General features: G+C 38.9%; 1 long non-coding RNA gene across 1 annotated transcript; it reads left to right on the top strand.

Annotated features, from left to right (window-relative positions):
• Positions 1–930: 930 nt before the first annotated feature.
• LOC127704628 (uncharacterized) lies at positions 931–6038 on the top strand. Its single transcript, XR_007983423.1, has 2 exons — positions 931–1103; positions 5991–6038. It is a non-coding gene; the product is annotated as an uncharacterized LOC127704628 (long non-coding RNA).
• The last annotated feature ends 624 nt before the right edge of the window (positions 6039–6662 follow it).

Here is a 6662-nt window from a genome sequence, read left to right as displayed (position 1 = left end):
CGGAATGATTGATGGAATATTTGACCTAAAATTAGATCGGTCTCTGCCTAAATCAGTTTTGTTACGTTTTTCAAATTAACTACGGAGGAAAGTATACCACATTGGTTACTTTGCTTACTCATGAAAATTTACCATTTATTAATTCAGCGTGAACTTTCCCATCTTCATCAAATTATTTAATGTATTTAAACAAAATCGCAAACGTAAGGCAACCAGTCAGTTATAGTGGGTTTACGACAACTCGTACCTTAGTCAAATCGTACCCAATGCCAAACTAGTTTAATTCTGTGAATAAGAATAAACTTCATTTCCTTTGGAGAATGACATTCGAAAAACCAACTGAGATCGAAATAAAACAACATTGCGATTGAAAAAAAAAATTTCTTTATATTAAAAAAAAAAAACAAGAACAATTGCGTTTTTTTTTCAGTGAAAAACAATTAAATATATCCATTGAAAATTTAGGAAAAAATATAAAATGCATGTTTTTTATAAAAACAAAGTTTTTTATATTAAATTCCAGAAAAAATGTTCCCCTCCCACTACAAAAGAAAAACCAACAACAACCACACTATTCCCTTACAAATAAAAACAACCATGATAATTTTGATTTGCAACATCAAATTGAGACTACATGCTCATAATTTAAAATTTGAAGAATACCACCAATCTACTAAACACTTTATGAAAACAAGACTAAACAAAACTAACACAAACAAAATTCATGGTTTTTAACTCTCCTGCTCCACACGTGTTACGCCTATAACATTTGTATTTTTTTTGTTTACAACTCATTTATATTTTCAGCAAATGAGGAATCCGACGATGATGAGATTGAAAATACTATCGATGTCCAACCAGAAGTAATTGCTGTTGCACCTTGTGTTGCCTTGGATTCCCTAATTTATCTATATATTTTGTGTAATTATATTCACGATTAGTTTATATTTTTTCGGAGTTAAATCTGGACTTCACCGTACAACATTCTATTGTTACCGTAGCCTCGCATCCGTCTTTTGCAAATCAACCTTGCCACGTCACATCACTGTACAAAGGACTGTCGGAGGATGCATTCTTAATCTCAATTTGTGGCTAACCACAGCGTGAGTAACATTTGAAATAGTTTAATTGATGCCTTCAAATTGCGCGTGATACATTTAACTGTGCAACAAAAGTATAATTTATCTATTTTTACATTGGAAGTATTTCATTTCTACATTCTGGACTACGCCGTGTCGGAGCATTGAATTGCTACATCCCGGACTACGCCGCTACTCCATACCGGATGAATCATTAACTTTAATTATATTATTTAACACATTGTAAAATTGTACTTTATTTTGTATTTTAGTTATTTACCATTTTTGGATTGGTGATAGAATAAAAGTCAGCACCTTATTGTTTTATCTCTTAGTAAACCCAATCACCTGGTTTAAACTGACTGGTTGAGCTAGCACAGTAAATAAGCTACAACTTGCCTGTTGTGTATTACAGAATATTCCACCTTGCGGCAGTGACAACATCTACAACCAGACGTCGGCTGTGCATTCCTGGACACAGTAAATTGAAAACAACTTGCCTACACATCTCATGAACAGGAAATACAACGGAGCATCGTTCGTAGCTGTTACCTTGACACTACGCAACACAGCTTGTGTGTCCTAGGCAGCAAACCAACAACGTTGAACAAACGTTGCCTACAGTTAGTTGATTTACATCATGGATCCCAGTCAAGCGGAGCAGCAAGACGAGGTTCAACCCCCAGAGGGAAATGTCTTTAAAGAACAATTAGAGAACCCGTCTACTAAAACACCTTTAGATGAAAATGCCGAGACTAGGCGAGTACGTGAACTTACCGAAAAGGGACAAGGAGTTTTTACAGAAAAACGCGACAAGTTCTATCATGACTTAGAGGCCCTATGGTCAGACCTAGAATCTCAGTTATTGGAAACAACCGCGCCTCCTAACGACCTCCAACAATTGCTAACAGCACAAGATAAAATTGTACAAGCCTGTACTAATTATCGCAGGCTCACAGACGAATACTTGAAATTTCTTAAAAATACAAGAACGTTAGACAGCCTTCAAGACATTGATACGTGTAAACTTTCAACAGATATCCGAATGTCTAAAGTTGACCTAGCAATTGAAACCTTACACGAGCATCGCCTCAACCTGACAAAGGCTAAATCTACAAAAACCAAGACATCTAAAGGCAAGAAAACTTCGCACAGTGGGAGCTCCAACGTCTCTGACATGTCAAGTCTTGCACGGAGGAAGCGTGCCAAAGCAGAGGCTGCCAGATCTCAGATAGCCTTTGCTGAAAAACAGGCCTTGCTACTAAAGCAAGAGGCAATGATAGAAGAACAGACTCTTTTCAAGCAAAATGAAATAAAGGCCGAAGCGGAACAAAAAGCCATCAGAGCAGAACAAGAAGCAATCAGAGCAGATCAAGAAGCCGCAAGTAGAAAAGCCGAGGCGGAGCACGAGGCCATACGTAGAAATGCTGAGGCTGCACACCTGAAAGCTGAAATGAAACGTGAGGCCATACGCAGGAAAACTGTAATGGAAAAAGAGGCTGCACGTGCAATACGGAAAAAAGCAGAAATTAAGGCTGCTATGAACATTCTAAAAGCACAAAAAGAAGCTGCAGCCACAGAAGCCGAGGCTCGTATCCTTGAATACGACGGCAGCCAAGCATTTAGCGATCTCCCTGACGAAACGGAAGACCCTCTTCAGCGTGTGCAAAATTTCGTCAATGAACATGTACCAACTGCTGTACAGAAAGTAACAGGACCTCAAAAGATAAAACAAATTCCTGTTAAGATTGAGCTGAGTCCTGAAGCACCAGCGTTCGTGCCATCCGTGGCACTGAACTTGCCGTCACAAACACCTACTGTCTTGCCTACCAATACCAAGTCACCAGAAGTTACTTGAATCCCAGATCTGGGAACGGTAACTGACATACAAAAACAGGGCGTTTCAGAAAAGATCCCTGTTGCATACCATAAACAAGGCGTTATAGAAGATATCCATGTTGCATACCAACAACAAATCAATCCTACGTCGGAGATAACCAGATTTCTACTACGCAAGGACCAGTTTTTCTCCCGGTTAACAAGCTTTAATGACCGGGCAGAATCCTTCCATACATGGAAAGCCAGCTTTAAAAACGTCATAGATGAATTACAAGTTTCAGACTCGGAACAGATAGACCTAATTATTGAATGGCTTGGACCAGAGTCTGCCAAACATGCCATGAGTATAAGGGCATCAAATGCCAACAACCCAACAAGGGGCCTACACAGACTATGGGAGAGACTGGACGACCGATATGGTGCTCCAATAATGTTGGAGGCGTCTCTCGTCAACAAACTTGCCAACTTTCCAACACTGACAAATAAAGACAACTCACTCCTGTACGATTTGTCAGATATCTCAGAAATAGAGTATCACAAAGAAAATCCCAAGCTGGGATGTTTGCTAGCTTATTTCGACTCTTCGTCCGGGATAAATCCAATTGTAGAAAAACTGCCATACGGACTCCAAGAAAAGTGGATAACAAGGGCTTCAAGATACAAGTCTAAACACGAAGTTGCCTTTCCACCTTTCACAGAATTCTCTGCCTTCGTCAGGGAAATTAGCGAAATAAAGAACGATCCTGGTTTCATCTTTGGGTCAAAAGTCACACCAAATACAAAAGGTGCTGCGCCGAAGTTCAAACCTCAGACCTACTCTAAAATCGACGTCCATAAGACGGATGGTGAACAGCAAACTGGAGACAGCAGTCAACAACAAGATCTGTGTATCCTACACAAGACAAAGCATCCCTTGAATGAATGCCGAGCGTTCCGAGCCAAATCAATCGAGGAACACAAAGAACTGTTAAGACAGAACAATGTGTGCTACAAGTGTTGTGAGTCAACCACACACAGAAGTCGTGATTGCAACGCGAGCATCAGTTGTAACGAGTGTGGAAGTCAACGACACACCACCGCACTACACATAACAAGGATGCAATCACACACCATTTCTCAAGATAATTTGCCTGGAACAATCTACGGCGGGGAGCAGACAGAGTCAGCTGAAACAAAGTTAACCTCTGTGAGTTCGACCTGCACAGAGATCTACAAGGATCATAAGAGTGAGAAATCTTATGCCAATTTATTACCTGTGGATGTGTACAGGACAGACAAAATTATTCGGATGTACGCCATCATTGACAACCAAAGCAACCGGTCTCTTGCCTCGCCTGAATTCTTCAGACAGTTCCACTATCTGGAAAAACCGGGAAAATACTCTCTAACAACATGCTCCGGCAGAGTAGCTACTTCTGGGATGAGAGGAAGAGATTTCGTCATAAAATCTGTACATGGTGACGTACAATTTGATCTGCCTACATTAATTGAATGTGATAATATTCCCAATAATCGGGAAGAAATTCCTACTCCTGAAGTAACAATGCATCATCCTCATTTAAAAGAACTCAGAGGAAGCATTCCACCAATAGAAGAAAAGTGCAAAATTCAACTGTTAATTGGAAGAGACCTTATAGAGGCACACCACGTCCTTGAACAACGCCTAGGACCATCCGGAAATCCATTTGCCCAAAAGTTGAAACTTGGTTGGGTCATAATTGGAAATACATATGTTGACAAGCAAACTGTTCCACTTGAAGTCAACCTGACGATAACTAACGTTTCATTCACGGAACCAGAACAACTTCTTGCCTCTGGACCGGAAATATCAGTCAAGGACGAGAATCCAATCGTTAGTCAGGATCACGACCAGAACTTTCATTCGAATGTCAAGGTTGCAAAAACGCATTCCATAAAAATTCTTCAGTGTACTGGACCTAGTACCAAGTCTGGTAGATTCACGTATCTTTCTAAAGGAACAGCACTTGTGTCAACAGAAGCGAAATCTATGGCCTCAATTGAAAATTCTATGGATAACGAAACTTTCATTCTGGAATCAGCAAGACCTGAAAATCACGGAGAAGAAAAAAGGTGCGTTCAGAAACAAAAACCTATTCCGAAACAAGGACCAATTGCCAATCTTAATCTGCTACTCCGAGAAGGAAGCAGTATCGTCATATCTGACTCGAATCTTAATGAAAAGGAACCAGTGATCTTATCTGGACATCATCACAAAGTAACACCTTTTGTCAGACATTACTACGACAAAATCAAATATCGACATCGCCATATAACAACTAGATCCGCATGATTAAACGTTAAGGGGAAACGATTTATTTCGCCAGAGACTCACAAATATGTGACTATAGCAAAGTCAGAAGAGGACTATCTTCGATCGCCGTCTTTCAACGTTGGGAAAAATTGTTCTTACCGTTGCAACAACGACAATGGAAAATGTACACAGATGACTATCATATCGTCGGATACTTCCTTTTAAAGAATGAGAAACTGTGCCGTACCCAGTTTCAATTGGGATTTATATATTCTATATTCATATGTGATTTAATCATTGAATAGTGATATCAGTCTGATATCAGACGGGGAGTGTGTTGCCTTGGGTTCCCTAATTTATCTATATATTTTGTGTAATTATATTCACGATTAGTTTATATTTTTTCGGAGTTAAATCTGGACTTCACCGTACAACATTCTATTGTTACCGTAGCCTCGCATCCGTCTTTTGCAAATCAACCTTGCCACGTCACATCACTGGACAAAGGACTGTCGCAGGATGCATTATTAATCTCAATTTGTGGCTAACCACAGCGTGAGTAACATTTGAAATAGTTTAATTGATGCCTTCAAATTGCGCGTGATACATTTAACTGTGCAACAAAAGTATAATTTATCTATTTTTACAAAGTATTTCATTTCTACATTCTGGACTACGCCGTGTCGGAGCATTGAATTGCTACATCCCGGACTACGCCGCTACTCCATACCGAATGAATCATTAACTTTAATTATATTAGTTAACACATTGTAAAATTGTACTTTATTTTGTATTTTCAGTTATTTACCATTTTTGGATTGGTGATAGAATAAAAGTCAGCACCTGATTGTTTTATCTCTTAGTAAACCCAATCACCTGGTTTAAACTGACTGGTCGAGCCAGCACACACCTACAAGAATACCTCTTTCGCCAATGATATTAGTTAACTCCTTGCCTCTCAATACCACAGTTGGGCTACCCAGCAGACCTGTAACTGCAATGAGTGAATCCACTGAAAATATATCTGTTCCAAGTATAAATGTTATTAAGAAAAGAAGACGTGTAACCCAAGATGACGTTTTTCAAATGCAAATCAAAGTCTTGAAGGAGCAGATGTCATTATACACAGAACAGCGACAGCTGGTCAAAGAACAGACAGAAAAAGAGAAAAAAACAGACAGAAAAGGTTGCCATACAAATTCAACTGCTGAAAAAGTTGAATGAGGATAATACTATTCCTCCAACACTGACAGGTTCTCAAGTAGCTTACCTTGCTGCCATGTCATCTTGTTTTGAAGATTGTTGAAAATTTCTTTTTGTTTTAATGTTGTTATTTTTAATTGTTACTGCTTTATTTACTTTATAAAAAAATGTTATTACTTAAAAGATTTAGACGCTGTCGAAAGAACAATTTTGTTCATTCTGTTATCTTTTCAAAGTTACACAAGATATACTGTAAATATAGAAATATA

The sequence above is a fragment of the Mytilus californianus genome, unplaced genomic scaffold (genome assembly GCF_021869535.1).
Source record: "Mytilus californianus isolate M0D057914Y unplaced genomic scaffold, xbMytCali1.0.p SCAF_6, whole genome shotgun sequence".
Classification (NCBI taxonomy): domain Eukaryota; kingdom Metazoa; phylum Mollusca; class Bivalvia; order Mytilida; family Mytilidae; genus Mytilus; species Mytilus californianus.
Note: the sequence above shows the minus strand (reverse complement) of the source record. Positions and strands in the feature narration are given on the sequence as shown.